Raw genomic sequence first — 20,604 nt, 5'->3', positions numbered from 1 at the left:
GGTCTTCGTTTCTGTGCGAGGGCTTTCTCTAGTTGCGGCAAGCGGGGTCCACTCTTCATCACGGTGCACGGGCTGCTCACTATCACGGCCTCTCTTGTTGCAGAGCACAGGCTCCAGACGCGCAGGCTCAGTAGTTGTGGCTCATGGGCCCAGTTGCTCTGCAGCATGTGGAATCTTCCCAGACCAGGGCTTGAACCCATGTCCTCTGCATTAGCAGGCAGATTCTCAACCACTGCACCACCAGGGAAGCCCTACCATGCTGTTTTGATTACTGTAACTTTGTAATATAATTTGAAACCAGGGATTATGATATCTCCAGTTTTGTTCTTTTTTCCTCAGGATTGCTTTGGTTTTTCAGGGTCTTTTGTGGTTCCATATAAAACTTATGATTTTTTGTTTTATTTCTGTAAAAAATGTGCTGGGGATTTTGATAGGGATTGCATTGAATCTGTAGATTGCTTTAGGTAATATGGACAGTTTAACAATGTTCATCCCTCCAATCCATGAGCACAGAATATCTTTCCATTTATTTGTGTCTTCTTCAATTCCTTTCAACAATGTCTTCTAGTTTTCCGTGTACAGGTCTTTTATCTCCTTGGTTAAATTTATTCCTAGGTGTTTTATTCTTTTTATTGTGATTATAAATGGGACTGTTTTCTTAATTTCTCTGCTAGCTTATTGTTAATGTATAGAAAGTAAACAGGTTTTTTTTTTTTGTGGTACGCGGGCCTCTCACTTTTGTGGCCTCTCCCGTTGCGGAGCACAGGCTCCAGACACGCAGGCTCAGCGGCCATGGCTCACGGGCCCAGCCGCTCCGTGGCATGTGGGATCCTCCTGGACTGGGGCACGAACCCATGTCCCCTGCATCGGCAGGCGGACTCTCAACCACTGCACCACTAGGGAAGCCCTAAACAGGTTTTTTGTGTATCGATTTTGTACCCTGCAAGTTTACTATATTTGTTTATTATTTCTAATAGTTTTTTTGGGTGTATTTATGGTTTTTCATATATAAAATCATGTCTTCCGTGAATAGTGACAGTTCTACTTCTTTCTTACCAATTTGGGTGCCTTTTATTTCTTTTTCTTGCCTAGTTGCATTGGTTAGACTTCCAGTACTATGTTGAATAAGAGTGATGAGAGTGGGCATCCTTGTCTTGCTCCTGATCTTAGGAGGCATAGTTTTCAGTTTTTCACCCTTGAGTATGATATTAGTTGTGGATTTGTCATATATGGCCTTTATTCTGTTGAGATACGCTTTCTCTATACCCATTTTATTGATAGTTTTTATCATAAGTGGGTGAATTTTGTCAAATGCTTTTTCTGTATCTACTGAGATGATCATATGATATTTATCTTTCATTTTGTTAATATGGTATATCACATTGATTGATTTGCTGATGTTGAACCATCCTTGCCTCCCTAAAATAAATCTCACTTGATCATGTTGTACAATGTTGTATTCAGTTTGCTAATACTTTGTTGAGAATTTTTGCATCCATGTTAATCAGAGATATTGGCCTATGATTTTCTTTTTTTTGTATTGTCCTTGTCTGTATTTGGTATCAGGGTGATGTTGACCTCATAAAATGAATTAGGAGGCATTCCCTTTAATTTTTTTGGAAGAGTTTGAGAAGGATAGGTGTTAAATCTTCTTTAAATATTTGGTTGAATTCACCAGTGAAACCATCTGGTCCTGGACTTTTGTTTGGGGGAGGTTTTTGATTACTGTTTCATCTCCTTGCTAGTGATCGATCTATTCATGTTTTCTATTTCTTCATGATTCAGTCTTGGAAGGTTGTGTGATTCTAAGAATTTATCCATTTCTTCTAAGTAGTCCAATCTGTTGGTGTATTGTTCATGATATTTTCTTATAATCCTTTGTATTTCTGTGGTATCCATTGTTATTTCTCCTTTTGTTTCTGTTTTTATTTATCAGTCTTCTCTCTTTTTTTCTTAGTGAGTCTAACTAAAGGTTTGTCAATTTCTAACATCTTTTCAAAGAACCAACACTTAATTTCATTGATCTTTTCTATTGTCTTTTTGTCCTTATTTCATTTATTTTTGCTCTGATTTTTATTATTTCCTTCCTTGTACTGACTTTAGGCTTTGTTTCTTCTTCTTTTTCTAGTTCCTTTAGGTATAGAGTTAGATTGTTTATTTGAGATTTTTCTTATTTCTTGAGATGGGCCTGTATTGCTATAAACTTTTCTCTTAGTACTGCTTTGCTGCATCCCATAGATTTTGGTATCTCATATTTTCATTTTCATTTGTCTTCAGGTATTTCTCCATTTCTCCTTTGATATCTCCATTGACCCCTTGTTCAGTATCATGTTGTTTAGTCTCCACATATTTGTGATTTTTCCAGCTTTCTTCTTGTAGTTGACCTTTAGTTCCATACCATTGTGTTTGGGAAAGATGCTTGATATGATTTCAATCTTCTTAAATTTACTGAGGCTTGTTTTGTGTCCCAACATATGGTCTATCCTTAAGAGTGTTCCATGTGCATTTGAGAAAAATTAGTATCCTGCTGCATTTGGATGGAATAGTCTCTATAAATCTGTCAAATCCATCTGATCTAATGTTTCTTTTAAGGCCACTGTTTCCTTGTTGACTTTCTGTCTGAATGATCTATCCACTGATGTAAGTGGGCTGTTAAGTCCCCTACTATTATCACGTTGCTGTCAATTTCTCCCTTTAGATCTGTTAATAATTGCTTTATATATTTTGGTGCTCTTATGTTAGGTGCATATATATTAATAACTGTTAAGTCTTCTTGATGCTTTTTCCCCTTTATCAATATATAATATCCATCTTTTCTCTTGTTACCTCTTCTGGCTTGAAGTCTATTTTGTCTGATGAGTGTGGCTACATCTTTCTTTTGGCTTCCATTTACTTGGAACATCATTTTCCATCCCTTCACTTTGAGCCTGTTTGTCTTTAGGACTGATGTGGGTCTCCTGGAGGCAGCATATAGTTGAGTTTTAATTTTTAATCCACCCACCTATTCTATGTCTTTTGATTGGTGCATTAAATCCATTTACATTTAGGGTGATTATTGATAAATGAGGACCTAGTACTGCCATTTTATTTTTTGTTTCTTTGAGCTTAAGAAATTCTTTACCTATGTCCCTCAGTTTGGCCCTTGACCTGAAGAAGATCACCTACAGCCTCAGGTGGTCCCATTTCTAAAGGTAACCTTTTTTTTAGTAGTTTTTAAAAAATTGAAGTATAGTTGATTTACAGTATTCTGCCAATCTCTGCTGCACAGCAAAGTGACTCAGTTTTATCCACGTATGCATTCTTTTTTAAAATATTCTTTTCTATTATGGTTTATCCCAGGAGGTTGGATATAGTTCCCTGTGCTATACAGTAGGACCTTGTTGTTTATCCATTCTAAATATAATCGTTTGCATCTACCAACCCCAAATTCCCAGTCCATCCCTCTCCCTCCCCTGCCCTTGGCAACCACAAATTAGAGTTAACCTTTTTAATAGTCTCTTCAATTCAGTCAGAGGGTTACTAGAATTAGTACTCAAATAAAGGAGGATAGAGGGAAGCTATGTCAGTCTTATAGTCCTTTGTTTTAGGTACTATTTATATCTTTAATCATTCATTAGCCTTCCACAGCAAATCCTTCCATCAAGCTATTTTGGAATTTTGAAGCCTTGGGGCTTCTGCATACCAATTAAAATAGGTACAATTGTTTAGGATAAGAACTCTCAAAATTTACCAATTTCGAAAATTTTCCAATTGAAGTGGCCGTCATCTGGTCATTGACGAGTAGGATCTTAATAGTAACTCAAACCAATAAAACACAAGAGACAGCCCCACAAGAGAGGCAAAGGATGCAGCCCTCACAAGATCCAGAAAGTTCACTCCCCAAAATAGTCTAAGAACTCAATGACCTTCGTTGTACAAGTGGAAACAACAAAGGTTGAGATGACAAAGGCCGTTTATGGACTGAGACCCTCATGACAAACTCCTCTGAGAGCTGACCCAGTTGAACAAAGAACACTCAGCTTGGAATCCCAGTCTATTCAACTGACTGCCAAATATGTGTTGGTACATGCACTTTCCAGATGGAGGAGATCAGAAAGAATATTCTCACTGGTCAGTGAGTGAGGTTCTCAGGACATATAACAAAAAGAAAGGAAAACCTAATCTGGCCAGTGGTTTTCCTCCTTATGACAGCGGACACAAAAGTCAGACAAAGAAAAACAATGACCATCTTTGGGAGGAAAAGGATCCACAAACCAGGAGTATTCTACCAAACTTCAAACCAAGAGTCACGGAGTCCAAGGAACTAGACCTACAAATATTTTCTCCTGTGAATCTAGTTTTTAAAAAAGAGGAAAATTCTCACGACTCTTGTTTTCTACAGATGCTGCAGGCAGAGATCTGGGAGACTGACTGACATGGTAAGAATTCTTACCTTTTGCCTGCTTTTGTCAGGTGTCCCAGGATCTCCTAACTGTAGTAGCCTTAGGGCGAGTAGTGTCCAGCCAGTAAAGTTTCATTCCATCCTTGTCATCAACTGCTGGGGAGGAATTAATGTCCCTCTATCCTTCTAGGTTCTTCTGGCTGGTCTAAGAATTAAATTGACATGGGATAGATTAACAGGAGAAAAATCAAGTTTTAATAACATGTATACATGGGAGAGACCCAGAAAAACTGAGTAATCCGTTAAATATCTTAATTATCTCTCCTCTTCTACCTGTATCATTTCTAGATTTCTATCTTCGAGCTCTCTTCCATGTGGTCTGCCCTATTTCCAATGCTTTCTAGAGGTTCTTCATCTCATTTATTGAGTTCTTCAGGTCTAGTCTGTTTGGTTATTTTTTTTAAGTTTCAATCTCTTAGTAAAGTATTCCTTCTGTTCATTATTTTTATTCCTGAGTTCATTGAACTGCCTTTTTCAGTTTTCTTGCAGCTCATTGAGTTCCTTCATGACAGGTATTTTGAATTCTCTGTCAATTAGATTACAATATTCTGTGACTTTAAGTTTGGTTTCTGGAGAATTACCATTGTCTTTTTGTGATACCGTGTTACCATGGTTGTTCAAGGTGCCTGATAAGTTGTTCCTTAGCTGGAGCATTTGGAGTAGTGAACAACTTTCTTCCTCAGGTAAAGCTTTTTTTTTTTTTGCTTAAACTTGAGGCTAAGGATCCGTTAGCAATAGGAGGCCTTTCTTGGGTTTTCCAATAGGTGGCGCTATAGCACAAGCTTTTGGGTTCTCTTACCAGAGCTCTGGTTATACATATTTGAGGAGTACTTTCCACTCTCCACTGCCTCTGTCAGAGGTGTCCCTTGGTGCCCTCAGTGTAGCTACTTGGTGCCTTGCTGCTGCCAATGTGGCATCACCACCTGGGGCACTGGGATGGTGCACGCCTCCACCATGTCTGGGGTGTCCTGGTTCTGTCAAAGCGGGGAGCCAAGGGGGAGCCAGGGTGGCAGGCATCTCTGTCATGACCAGGCTTTCAGGTTGGTGGGCTCTGCTGCTGCAGACAGGGCAGGGCTGGAGTTGTGGGTCCCTTTGTAGCTGGACCCTGATGGACAGGGTCACAGGCCCTGCTGCTGCTGCTGTGTGGTTCCCTGTGGCCAGGAGCATTGCTGCAGCCGGGAGGCTGGTGTCATGTACACTGTCTCCCTGATGCTACTGGGTTCTCTGCAAGATCAGCCACCAGGGCCAGGTTCCAGGGGTCAGGTCACAAACCACCTCTGCTGTTTCCCCTGTTCTCCCTCCTCTATGTGTTCCAATCCACCCACCTTTAGATGTACAGATGTGAGGAATTCTCTGGCATCCTGATGTGTTGGGATAAGGCACCTTTGTTGAGTTATGGATGTTTCACTGGTTGTAGATTGAAGGGGAGACACAAAGGAGTGTCACACTGCCATGATGCTGAATTCACTTTAAAGTCAGACAGCATATAGTTTATTTTTAAAGATTATTCTTTTTTTTTAAAAAAAAGAGGTGCATTTCTTTCTTAAAATAATCAATTAATTAATTAGGGCTGCATTGGGTCTTCATTGCTACGTGTGGGCTTTCTCTAGTTGTGGCAAGCGGGGGCTGCTCTTCATTGCGGTGCATGGGCTTCTCATTGTAGTGGCTTCTTTTGCTGTGGAGCACAGGCTCTAGGTGCACAGGCTTCAGTAGTTGCAGCACACGGGCTCAGTAGTTGCGACACGTGGGCCCTAGAGTGCACGGGCTTCAGTAGTTGCAGCGTGTGGGCTCAGTAGTTGTGGCTCACAGGCTCTAGAGCTCAGGCTCAGTAGTTGTGGCGCACGGGCTTAGTTGCTCTGTGGCATGTGGGATCTTCCCAGACCAGGGATAGAACCTGTGTCCCCTGCATTGGCAAGAGGCTTCTTAACCAATGTGACACCAGGGAAGCCCCAGCATGTAGTTTTAACCTAACCTGACAATCTCTGCCTTTAATTGGTATGCTTAGCTCATTTAAGTGTAATGTATTTATTGATAAATTGGACTTAGGTCGATCATTTTATTGTTTTCTGTTTGTTCCCTCTGTGTTTTGTTCTTATCTTTCCCCCTTTTTGTCTTCTTCTCAGTTTGAATTTTTAAAATTTAATTTCTCTATTGGCTTCTCCAACATCTCCCTGCCCCCCCCCACATACACTTTCTGCTTATAGGTGATCCTTTCCTGTCCTCTGACTGAAAAGAGAGTTTCTTAAAATTTTTCTGCCTTCGTTTGCCTCCCAGATCTGGGATTTGGATCACCATCTGGTTAAAGGAGGGGGAAGAAACCCACAGAAACTTTACCATATCAGTAAATTTGGAATTATGTAAATTTGAAGTTACCATATCAGTAATTTTTTGAATTTTGACTTCCCAATATGCCTGCCCTCAATTACTTTTTAGGGTCCTCAGGTAGTTGCGTTATGTATTCCGGCCAGAGCTTTTAGTTGTAATCAGTGAGAAATTATGTATAGTAGGCTTAATCGATCTTAATGAGAACCATAAGCAAACACACACAAGAGAATCTGTTGAGAAGACTGACATTGTTTTGAGTTTTTCAAATATCTTTAATGTCCCACTTAAGAGAAAACAACTGGATTCTGATAACTGCTTCTGCATTCAATGTGTTGTGAAATGTTGTTTTGGTTGAAGTATATGAGGAAAGTCTGGAGCAGTTACAATATAGGGGTATATTTAATAGTCTCTCTAGATAAATATGGATCTTCTTTATTTTTTATTTTTTATAATATTTTCAGATAATCTTTTATTTTATTTTTTTTGGAAGATATTGGGGGTAGGAGTTAATTAATTAATTAATTAATTTTTGCTGTGTTGGGTCTTCGTTTCTGTGCGAGGGCTTTCTCTAGTTGTGGCAAGCGGGGGGCCACTCTTCATCGCGGTGCGCGGGCCTCTCACTACCGCGGCCTCTCCCGTTGCGGAGCACAGGCTCCAGACGCGCAGGCTCAGTAGTTGTGGGTCACGGGCCTAGTTGCTCCGCGGCATGTGGGATCCTCCCAGACCAGGGCTCGAACCCGTGTCCCCTGCATTAGCAGGCAGATTCTCAACCACTGCGCCACCAGGGAAGCCCCGGATCTTCTTTATTTTTAACACTACAGCAAAACTTTACAAATGGTAGTTTCTTAAAGGTTAGTTGCAATGTGCAGTCTGAAACCATATCAACAAACTTTAAAAAATCTGTTGGTCTGTCTTGCATTTTGAATAGCTCTTTTACCTATCTTGAACAGATCTTTTACCTATTCATTTTTTTATAACATCACACATCACATACCTGGAAAATACTGGTTTACTGAGTTATTCAGATTTCCAAAAATGTTGAAACATTTCCATTATATAATATCAAAAATCATAGTCATAAGTATCCACAATGATCTCATCAGAAAATCTATAAATATTTAGAAAATTGTTAAGCACATGGTGGCAGATATGTTTTTCCCCTTTAAGGTTCAGATTTTATCATTTGTCACAAATTCTGTCAGTTATTCTCCTTAAAGGGAAAGCTCACTTTGTTCTTGTGAGAAAATATCTGCCAGATACTTAAGTCTATAGTTTTTAAATTGTTCTTTCAATGTAAAAAAAAATTACACTATGACAAAAGCTGCTAGTACAGTTCATAACTCAAATAAACAAAAGCTTTTTCTTGAGACAGTCATCATATATCATTATGCAGCTTTATACATACCTTGCATTTTGTCACATAGGATATTAAAGTGTACAAGGGTAGATATTTAGTGGAATTAATAATTTTTACTGCTTCATGAAGGATTTTAAGTGAAACTGGTTTTTGTTGTTTGTTTTTTGCTATGAGTGGTTGTATAGAATACAACAACTTCTAGGATGTTCGGTGTCACTGCCTTGATTCGGGACAAGGGCCAGGAGTTTTACCCACCATTGTTTTTGCACCATCAGTGCAAATTTCAACATAATAAAAAATCTGAATAGCATCTTACTTTTATTATGAAAATAATTTTGACCTCAGGGACCCTCTGAAAGGGCTGGGGAGATGCAGGGGTCTGCAGATCCACTTTGAAAATCACTCTACTAAGAGAAAAGATAAGGGAAGCATTGGGGTTCTCCTACAGGAATAAAAGTAGATGGCACTTAACCCAGGCAGGAGGTTATAGCCAAACAGACATGAAGAATAAGTAGGATTTAGATCAGTGAGGGAGAAGGGCATTCCAGACTAAAAGAAGAAACAGCGCAAGTGAGCGTCTGTGTAGGAGACATGGGGGGACCAGGAGTGATGAGCTGAGATAGGAAAGGAGAGCTGGAGGCATAATTTGCAGAGTCTTGAATGTCATCCAAGGAGTTTAAAATCTCTCCTAAGTGTAAGGGACAACCACTGAAGGGTTTTAAGCTGGGGGATGACTTGACAAGATTTTGTTTGTTTAGGACAATCATTCTTACTACAGTGTAGATATGGATGCAAAGGGAATAAGACTTTGAGCAAAAAAAAAAAAAAAAAAAAACCCAGAAAGCTATTGCAATAATCCAGGTGAGAGATGGCTACCTGAATCCCTTGGTAAAATGGTAGTTGACTTGGAAATAAATAGATGAATTTGAGAGATGTAAAGGAAGTATAAGTAATAAGACTAAGTGACTCATTAGAAGTGGGGATGAAAGGAAGGGAGAATAACCAAGCTTGGGCTACTGGATGAGGGCATATTGTTCACTGAGAAGATACAGGGGGAGAAGCAGATTTGGAAGGAGGGTTATGATGTTGGGTTAAGGTACCCATGAAACATTTATGTGGGAATGTCCCAGAGTCAAATGGATATATGGGACTGGAAGTTACTTAATGTCTCATTCCATTTATAAGACATTCTTGAAAAAGAACTGTAGGAACAGAGAACATATTCAGTGGTTGCCAAGGGTTATGGGGAGAGCCCGGGTGGAACTACAAAAGGACAGCATGGAGCTTCCCTGGTGGCGCAGTGGTTAAGAAGCCACCTGCCAATGCAGGGGACACGGGTTCAAGCCCTGGTCCGGGAAGATCCCACATACCGCGGAGCAACTAAGCCCGTGCGCCACAACTACCGAACCTGTGCTCTAGAGCCCGCGAGCCACAACTACTGAAACCTGCGCGCCTAGAGCCCGTGCTCTGCAACAAGAGAAGCCACCTCAGTGAGAAGTCTGTGCACCGCAACGCAGAGTAGCCCCCAATCGCTGCAACTAGAGAAAGCCCACATGCACGCAGCAAGGAAGACCCAATGCAGCCAAAAATAAATAAATAAAATTAAAAAAAAAAAAAGGACAGCATGAGGGAGGTTTGGGGAATGGTGAAACTGTTCTGTATCCTGATTGTGGTAGTGGTAACAGACATCCATATATGTCAATTCTACTGTATATTAATTTAAAAAATTAAACAGGAAAATTACTCTTGGGTTTCTGGCTTGGAGAACTGGTGCCAGTGGTGGCATCATTCACTGAGATTCAGAATAAGAAAAGGACCTGGGTAGGTGGAGGGAGACAATGAGGTTTGGGATATACTAAGTTTGAGGTGCCTTTGAGACATCCAACAGGTATCAACTAGACAATTAGACACACCATCTGGAACTCAAAGGAGAACTGTTCTTAAAATTTTCAAAATCCTCACTTGGTGTAGAATCATGGATTTTTCTCCTGAACTTGTACCCGTGTTATCAAGAACTACTGTGCCATGTTTCTTATCATTGTACTTCTATTGGCCTAGCACCATCAACTTAGTTTTTACATCTCAGCCATTATATGGTGGTAAATAATGAATACTGAAAACTTCTGTGTGGGATCTTATTTACAATAAGAAATATAACAAAAGCAGAAGGCCATTAAAACCATTATAGGGTATGAGTCACTTTATGGTGGTATCTGAAGCCAGGAAAGGAGAGAAGGTTCCTCGAGATGGCTTAGGAAGAGTATGGAATGTAAGAAGAAGCAGCAATGACAGAGGCTCGAAGATGAGAAGTGACAGAGGATTAGGAGCTTGAAAGTTCCAGCCTGAGCGGTTAGATGCAAACCAGGTGTGTGTGTGTGTGTGTGTGTGTGTGTGTGTACATAAGTATGTGCTGTCGGAGAAGCCAACAGAAGGAGAAAATTCATAAAAGAGGTGCTTGTGAGAGATCACACCGGAGCAGGAAAATGTTCTCTGGATATAATTACAATGATTATTGGTAACCTAAGCTGGCATAAACTCAGTGCAGTGGTAGGGGTGGAAACTAGACTGTAGGGGCTGAAGAATGTAGAAAGAATGAATGTAGAAAGTGGAAGAATATAGAAAGTTGAGCCAGAGAGTATACATAGCTCTTTCAAGAAACTTGACTCTGATGGAAAGGGGAGTAAGAGGGCTGTAGTTAGGGCAGAACGAGTTGTTAGAAAGGTGTGTGTGTGTGTGTGTGTGTGTGTGTGCGCGCGCATGTGCATATGTATTTTAAAGAAGTTTGATCATGCTTATAAGATGATGTGCAGAAGCAGAGATTTAGAGAATGGGGTTAATTGATAGAGCCAGTCTCCTGTCACAGAGGGAGGGAGATAGTATTCTGATTAGGGTGCACTCTATCTTCAGTCCCTTTAACTTTATGCTGGAGCCATTGGGCAACACTAATTAGAGGCATAAGAACTGGAAACTATCTCTATTTGACGATTATATGGTTATAAAAGAATCAGCAAAGAGCAACCACAAATAGGAGAATTTAGTTAAGTAACATGACATACAATTAACGTACAGAAATCAACGGCCTTCAGCAGTATCCAGTTAGAAGAGGTAATAGAAGAGCACACCCTATTCACAGGAGCAAATAGTAATGATAATAAAATACCCAGGCAGAAACTTAAGAAATGTGTAAAACTTATATGCGGAAAACTATAAATACTCATGAAGGACAGAAAAGTAAACATGAACAAATGGAAGAGCAGTGTGTTTGGATAGAAGTCTCACATAATAAATATAGTAATTCCTTTTTTTTAATTTTATTTATTTATTTTTGGCTGCATTGGGTCTTCGTTGCTGCGCGTGGGCTTTCTCTAGTTGCGGCGAGCAGGGGCTACTCTTTGTTGTGGTGCATGGGCTTCTCATTGTGGTGGCTTCTCTTGTTGCACGGGCTCTAGGTGCACGGGCTTCAGTAGTTGCAGCACGGGGGCTCAGTAGTTGTGGTGTATGGGCTTGGCTGCTCTGCAGCATGTGGGATCTTCCGGGACCAGGGATTGAATCCGTGTCCCCTGCATTGGCAGGCGGATTCTTAACCACTGTGCCACCAGCGAAATCCCAAAGATAGTAATTCTTTCAAAGTTAATTTATAAATATAATGCAGCTCCCTCAAAAATACCATCAGGTTTTAATCTAGAATTAGAAAAGTTGACTATAAAAACTTATTTGAAAGAATAAATAAGAACAGCTAGGAAAACTCTGAGAAAGAGGACCATGATAGGGAGGCACTACCAGAGAGTTATACATACTATAAAACTTCTGTAATTGCAACAATGAGGTATTAGCATATGAATGGATATACCAAAAGAACAGCATAGAAAATTCAGAAATGGACCCACGTGCATATAGAAATTTAGTATATGATAAAGGTTGCATCTCAAACCATTTGGAGGGAAGAAGGACTTTTAAAATAAGTGATACTGAGGTAAGTGGATAATCATATGGAAAAAGATCAAATTAAATCTGCTCCTCACACCATACACTGGATAAATTTTTAAAGGGTTAGAGGTCAAAAAAAAAAAAGGGTCAGAAATCTGTATTTTAAAAGACGAAACTATAAAAATACTAAAAGAAAACATAATGGATTCCTTTATAATCTTGAAGTGGGCAAAATTTTGCTAACCATGATTCAGAATGTAGAAGCAATAAAAGAAAAGATTGATACATTTGACTACATAATAATAAATTTTTGCATGGCAAAAAACACAATGAGAAAAGTAAAAAGACAGAAGAACAGAATTCACAGAAAACACAAGTCCTTAAACAAATGAGCAGGTGGTTGACCTCATTTATAATACTTGAAATGCAAACTAAAACTACATTGAGATATAATTTCTCACCTATCGGATTGACATCATACTCTGTTGTCATGTTGTGGGGAAACTGGTATTGCTGGTAGGAATGAAAAATAGTACAAGCCACATGAAGGAGGATCTGGCAATTTCCAGCAGAGTCACATACATGTGACTTTTTACCTATCAATCTCACTTCTAACAAAGTTATATATTCCCTTTGATCCAGAAGTTCTCATTGTAATATCATTTCTAGGGTTCTATGACAAAGATACAGTGGCAAAAATACAAAATAGTGAATGCACAAAGTTATTTGTGATATCAGTTTTTGTAACAGAAGAATACTTGAAACCAAAGTATCCATCAGTAGCGAACTGATTGAATAAGCCTAAGGTATATTTATACAGTAGAATACTATGCAACTCTAAAAAAGAATGGAGATGATCTTTACATGTTGTTATGGTGTGATCTCCATGATAAAGTATTACGCAAAAAAGTAAAGTGAAGGATGGTGTATATGACATGCTACCTTTTGTGTAAGAAAGAAGGGAAATGAAAATACACACATATATATTTTCAAAAAGAAACAATGGAAAGATGAATAAAAATGGTTTCATATAGGGCAAAAGAGGAAATATGGTAGAGGGCACAGAGATGGCAGTGAGACCTCTGTGAAGATACCTCATTATAAAGTTTTGGCTTTGGAATCATGCAAATGTTCTACAAAATTTTTAAAAATTTAAACAAAAAGACAGTTCCCCTGCTAGTGCCCAGATTATGGTCTCTAAATACAACTTGGTAAATTCCTGATAGGAATCAAAGCTCTCTGAGAAATGGCTGATTACGGATTTGGTCAAGAAATGTACAAAGATGAGCCTGCAACATCTTGCCATACCATAAATTAAGGAGGCTCCTACTGGTCTAGGGTGGAAATTGAAAGAGCAAATATGTTCAAAACCTATATATTCGTAATAATATTAAACACAAACACACACACGCACAATGTTTGTTTACCTTCAGAGAGAACTGTCTAAATCTGAAAATTGAAGCATTTAAGTTGTTTTTTTCTGTATTCACTGCAACTCAGGATAACCAAAGAATTAGATGTTTCTCTGTATAGTAGTATATGTATATATTAGTATACAGATGTTTCTCTTTTAGTAGCTAATAAATGAAGAAAGAATGATAAATTAGAAATCCCCATTTTGTAAACCCCTAAAGAAATAATGAATCTAAGTAGGTTGCCAGATTTAGCATACAAATTTCATGGGACATACTTACAAAGTTATACTAGCATTATATGGAAAATGTTTATACTGAAAATTAATTTTGTTTATCTGAATTTCAAATTTAACTGAATGTCCTGTGTTTGACCTGGCAACCCTAGAACTAGGTAATACTCAACAATGGATGTTAACATCACTGAGATAGATGCAGAAGAATCATTTAATACAACTAAACATTCATTTATGATTTTAAAACTAAAAATAGAAGGAACTTTTTAAATATAATGATGTGTACCCACAAAAATACTATGCAAGCATTATACTCAGTAGCAAAATGTTGAAAGTTTTTGCTTTCTGTTCAGGAGCAAGACTAGGATGCCCCCAATATGCCCTCTTTTCTACTGGGTAATAGAGAGCCTAAAGAAAAGATATAGAGATGAGAAAGAAAGTAATTAAACTCATTATTCATAAACAATATGATAGTGTACATAGCAAATCAAAAAAAACCCTACAAATAAATTATTAGAATAATAAGTGGAGACCTCTGGTTCCAGACAAGATGGCAGAGGCTCATTTCTCCCTACCCCTTCCTGATAAGTGCAATGAAAAACTCTGGAAATAATACAGCAGACATTCATAAGAGGTCTTTGAAAGGTAGAAAGTAGAAAGCTAGCTGGCTGGGCACCTTAGGACTTGAGGAACAATACAGTGATCCAGCATTTCTCAACTTCTGACCCAGTGACAGGAGGTGGCCCAGGCTCAGTGGCTCTCTAGCCTCCATCCAGCAACAGAAGGCACCCAAGTAGGTGCTTTTCTCTCCCATGGGCAATATCAGTAGTGATGAAGCAGGAGCCCCACTGGCGCTGGGCAGTACAGGAAAGCGCTCTCCACCCCTTTATGCTAGTGTCTCCTACCCCTAATCTAGCAGCACCATGTGGACGCTAGGAAATGCTTTCAGTTTCCATTGGTGGTAACAACATGAATTGGGTGCAAGTGCAACCAGAACTGGGAAAATGAAAAAGAACAGAATAACACTACAAGTCCTCTGAAAATTAAAGTGTCATTGGAACCACAGCACACAAAACTAGGCCAGGACCAACCTGCTAAACCTAAACATGGCAACTGCCTGCTAAAATGGAAGAGTTAAATAAGATCCAGAGTTTTCCATCATAGTATTTAAAATGTTCAAGACATAATAAATAATCACATATCATAACAAAAACCAGGGAAATAACAACTTGAATGAGAAAAGACAATCAACAGATGCCAACACTGAGATGAATTAGATGTTGGAATTATCTGACAAAGATCTAAACTAGCCATCATAAAAATGCTTCATCAAGCAATTACAAATACTCTTGAGACAAATGAAAACAATAGAAAATTTCACCAAAGATATAGAAAATGTAAAAGAGAATTAAATGGAAGTGATAAAACTGAAAACTGCCATAACTGATATTAAAGACTCACTGGAAAGACTCAAGAGCAGGACGAATATGATAGAGGAGAGCATAAGTGATTCTGAAGATAGAACAATAGAAATTACCCAATCAAGAAAAAAATCAGACAGAAAATTGACAGTAAAAAAAAAAAAAAAAAAAAACCTACCAAATCCTTAGATAACCTGCAGCACAATTACAAAAAATCTAACATTTGTATCACAGAGTATCAGAAGGAGAGAAGAAAGAGCAGGGCCAAAAAAGTATTTGAAGAAATAATGTCTAAACCTTACCAAATTTGGCAAAAGACATAAACCTACAGATTCAAGAAGCTAAACAGAATAAATCCAAAGAAATACACATCAAGACAGAGCATAATTACCTTATGAAAACCAAGGCAAGAAGACTATTGAAAGCACTAGAGAGAAATGATACATTATCTACAGGGAAACGCTGATCAAATTACAATGGATTTCTCATCTAAAACCATTGAGAAGAAAGCATGGCATAGTATGTTTCAAGTGCCAGTAGAAAAGAACTGTCAACTGTGGATCCTATGTCCAGCAAAACTACCCTTCAGGGGTTAAGGGGAAATAATGTTTTCATTTATATATTTATTTATGTATTTTTATTATTTTTATTTTTAATTTTTTTTGGCTGTGTTGGGTCTTTGTTGCTGCTCACGGGCTTTTGCTTGTTGCGGTGAGCAGGGGCTACTCTTTGTTGTGGTGCACGGCCTTCTCATTGCAGTGGCTTCTCTTGTTGCAGAGCACAGGCTGTAGGCACGCAGGCTTCAGTAGTTGCAGCATGCAGGCCCTAGAGCACATGGGCTTCAGTAGTTGTGGCTCACGGGCTCAGTAGTTGTGGCTTGCAGGCTCTAGAGTGCAGGCTCGGTAGTTGTGGCACACGGGCTTAGGTGCTCCATGGCATGTGGGATCTTCCCAGGCCAGGGATTGATCCTGTGTCCCCTGCATTGGCAGGTGGATTCTTAACCACTGTGCCACCAGGGAAGTCCATCTAAGTTTGTAGATGAAGAAAAACTAGAGGCTTTGTCATCAGAAGAACCACCCTTAAAGGAAGTCCTTCAAACTCCAAATGATAAGAGAAGTCTCAGAACTTCAGAAAGGAAGGAAGAATAGCAGAATGGGTAAAAACAGGGGTAAATATAATAGGCTACCTTTCTCATGAGTTTAAAAAATCATATATATAATTTAAAATCAATTATAACATTGTTTGATGTGGTGCTTACTGTAGATGGAGGAAATACTTGAAACAATTATATTTTTTAAAGTGAGGAAGGTAAAAGAACCTACATGGAAGTAAAGTTTCAGCACTTCAATCAGAGTGGTAAAATATTGATGTTAGACTTAAGTGATAAGTTACATATTAATTTGTAATACCTAAAGCAAGTGGTAAGAAATTTATCCAAAATAATGTATTCAAAAAGAATATAAATCAAAATGGAATTCTAAAACATGTTCAGATAACCCACAGGAATATTAGAAAAATGAGAAACAGAGGGGACAAATGGAAAATGAATAATAAAATGGCAATCTTAAGCCCAAACACATCAATAATTACTTTAGATGTAAATTTCTATCTAAATACACAAAATAAAAGAGTGAATTTAAAAAACATGATTCAACTATAAAGCTGTCTCCAGAAAAACTCACTTCAAATATAACAACATACGTAGGTTAAAAATAAAAGGATGGGAAGAAATATGCCATGCAAATATTCACTTTAAAAAGCCACAAGTTATTATATTAATATCAAATAAAGTAGACTTCAGAGCAAAGAAAATTGCTAAGAATAAAGAGGGACATTACATAATGACAAAAAATCATTCCACCAAGAAGACATTGCAATTCTAAATGTATACTTACAATAGAGATTCAAACTACATGAAACAAAAACCAGTAGAGCTGAAAGATGAAATAGACAAATCCACAATTATAGTTAGGGAATTCAAAACCTCACTCTCACCATTCATAGAACATAGAGAGGAAATAAGCAAAGATATAGAAGAACCGAATAACACCACTGATCAACAGGATCTAATTGACATTCATAGAATACTCTATCCAACGACACCAGTATGCACATTATATATATTTATATACATCAAAATATGTGGATGTGCTACAGCAGTGCTGGAAGGGAAATTTATAGCACTAAATGCTTACATTAGAAAAAAGGAAAGTCTCAGGCTTCCCTGGTGGCGCAGTGGTTGAGGGTCCGCCTGCCAATGCAGGGGACACGGGTTTGTGCCCCGGTCCGGGAAGATCCCACATGCCGCGGAGTGGCTGGGCCCGTGAGCCATGGCCGCTGAGCCTGCGCATCCGGAGCCTGTGCTCCGCAACGGGAGAGGCCACAGCAGTGAGAGGCCCGCGTACTGCAAAAAAAAAAAAAAAAAAAAAAAGGAAAGTCTCAAACCAATAATCTAAGCTCCTACCCAAGAAACTAGTAAAAGAAGACCAAAATAAACACAAAGCAATCAGAAGGAAGGAAAAAATAAACAGCAAAAATTAATAAGATTCAATAGAGGAACATAATAGAGAAAATCAGTGTAACAAAAAGCTGGTTCTTTGAAAAGATCAATAAAATTAATTAACATAGAGCAGAACTGACAAGGGTAAAAAGAGAGAAAACCCAAATTACCAATATCAAGAATAAAAGATGATATATCACTACAGACCCTGCAGCCATTACAATGGTAATAAGGGGATACTATGAACAACTCTACACTCACAAATTTTACAGCTTAGATGAAATAGATCAATTCTTCAAAAATCATAAACTATAAAAACTCAACCAATATAAAATAGTTAACCTGAATAGGCATTAAAGAAATTGAACTTGTAATTAAAAGGCTCTAGAGAAAGAAATATCCAGGTCCAGATGGTTCCACTAGAGAATTCTATCAAACATTTGAAGAAGAATTAGCATCACTTTTATGCAATGTCTCCCAGAAAATAGAAGAGAGAACACTCTCCAACTCATTCAATGAGGCCAGAATTACCTTGACACCAAAACTAGGCAAAGACATTACAAAAAGAAGAAAGAGGAAGAGGAAGAGAGAGAAAGAAAATTAGTATCTCTCGTGAACTTAGATTCAAAAACCCTTAAAAATATTAGCAAATCAAAGCCTGCAAAGCGTAAAAAGAATTCTATACCATAACCAAGTGGGATTTATTCCAGGTATGCAAGGCTGCTTCAATATTAAAAAATAAATCAGTGTAATCCACCATGTCAACAAGGTAAAGAAGAAAAATTATATGATCATATCAATTGACATGGGAAAATAATTTGGCAATAACCAACACCATTTATGATAAAAACCCAACAAACTAGGAATAAAGGGGAACTTCTTCAACATGATAAAACAGCATTTACCAAAAAACTACAACTAACAGGGACTTCCCGGGTGGTCCAGTGATTAAGACTCTGTGCTTCCACTGCGGGGGGGAGTGGGTTTGATCCCTGGTTGGGGAGCTAAGATATGCGTGGCACGGCCACAAAAAAAAAAAGAAAAAAGAAAAAAAACACCTACAGCTAATATATTTAATGCTGAAAGAATGAACGTTTTTCCCCTTATTAGGAACAAAGTAAGGATGTTCACCTCTTATTTGACATAGTACTAGAAGTTCTAGCCAGCTAAACAAAGCAAAACAAAGATTAAAAAAATACTGATTGGAAAGGAATAAAATTGTCCTTATTTTCAGATGACATGATTACATAGAAAATCCCAAGGATTCTAAAAAAAAAAAAACAACTAATAAACACACAAAAATCAGATGCATTTCTATACACTAACAATGAAAATGTAGAATCCAAAATTTAAAACACAATGCTATTTACAATAGATCCAAAGAAAAATAAAGTATTTAAGTATAAATCTAACAAAACACGTTCAGGATCTGTGTGTTGAGAAAACACACTTTTTGGACTTAGAATAGAAATGCATTGTAGAATAGAAATGCATTGTCTCACAGTTCTAGAGGCCAGAAAGTCAAGACCAAGATGTCAGAAGGGTTTGGAGAAAGGTTAGTTACTTTGTGAGGAAGAATATGTTCCATGCCTTTCTACCAGCTTCTTATGGTTTTACTGGTAATTTTTAGCATTTCTTGGCTTGTAGATGATGCATCACCTCAATCTCTCCCTTCATCTTCACGTGGTGTTTTCCCTGTGTGCATGTTTAACTCTGTGTCCAAATTGCCCCTTTTTATCAGGACACCAGTCATATCAGATTAGGGGCCCAACCCTACTCCAGTATGAGCTCATCTTAACTAATTATATCTGCAGCAAGCTTATTTCCAAATAAGCTCACATTCTGTGGTATTGGGGATTAGGGGTTCAACATATGAATTTTGCAGGGACACAATTGAACCTATAACTGATCTCATTTTTCCTTATTAGAAGAGCTATGTATGTGTACATATGCATATGTGTATATAAGTATATATGAATATATAAAGGACTGAATGGTATACATCAAACTGCTAACTGGAGTTATCCTCTGGGAAATGATGGGGAATGAGGAGGGTAGGTGGGCAATACTTATACTTTTTATCTCCACACTTTGAATTGGTTGAAAAATGTTCAACAAGTATGTATAGCTATTTCAAATTTAAGCAAACAACTTAAGAGCCTTTAAGGCACCTTACAGATGTCCTTCAAGGTAGATACTGGGCTTCCTTGGAGAGAAGTGGGAATTACAACAATTAAGTGATCCAGAATTGTTCAACTACTTTTCCATGTGCAAAACAGTAATATTTTATATGTCCCCACCAAAAGGACTTGTGAGTCAGTGGCAGAGTGGAAATAGCACTGCACCTGGAGCCCAGAGAGCCAGATGGAATTCCATTTCTGGCACTAGCCGGCCAAATGACTTTAGGTTCTTAACCCCCAGGGCATTTGCACTTTTCTCTTTAAATATTTCTGTAAATTTCAGATATGTAGTCCCATGGTCTATATTTATTCAGATCTGGCTAATACATATATGTTGTGTGTCACAGCAATATTTGACTAAGCTTAAAAATAGCCAACATCACTTTTCCTAGAAAAAGATCTGAACACAGAGACCATTGATCTGAGCTGTGTACTTGAAGTACAGAGTATCCATGTTATATGACCAGGCAGCCTGATTCTCCCACTCTGCCTCTGCAAAGTGTCTATACCACCCCCCATTATCGCTATGGGAAGGACAACTTCCACCGAAGGGCCATACGACAAACAGAGCTGAACCCCACAAACCTGTGTCACCCCTCCAGAGCTTCTCTTCATTTCTCCAATCAGGAAATAATTATTATCTACCCACTATGAGCCCAGACTATACCAGGCCCTGGGGATCCACTGATCAGCAAAATAAACACATCCTTATTCAGATTAAGGAAGTCAAGAAAACAATTACAAGACAATGTGAAATGTGTTTTGGTAAAGGAATTACAGGGTGCCGGGGGTGGAGAACCCAGCT

General features: G+C 38.4%; 1 protein-coding gene across 1 annotated transcript in view; it reads left to right on the top strand.

Annotated features, from left to right (window-relative positions):
* Positions 1 to 20,604, top strand: part of FCGBP (Fc gamma binding protein) — a 90,715-nt gene that overhangs the window by 24,655 nt on the left and 45,456 nt on the right. The gene's annotated exons all lie outside the window — the stretch shown is intronic.

The sequence above is a fragment of the Mesoplodon bidens genome (assembly GCF_964165515.1).
Source record: "Mesoplodon bidens genome assembly, chromosome: 18".
Taxonomy (NCBI): domain Eukaryota; kingdom Metazoa; phylum Chordata; class Mammalia; order Artiodactyla; family Ziphiidae; genus Mesoplodon; species Mesoplodon bidens.
This window is presented reverse-complemented; position numbering and strand designations above follow the sequence as displayed.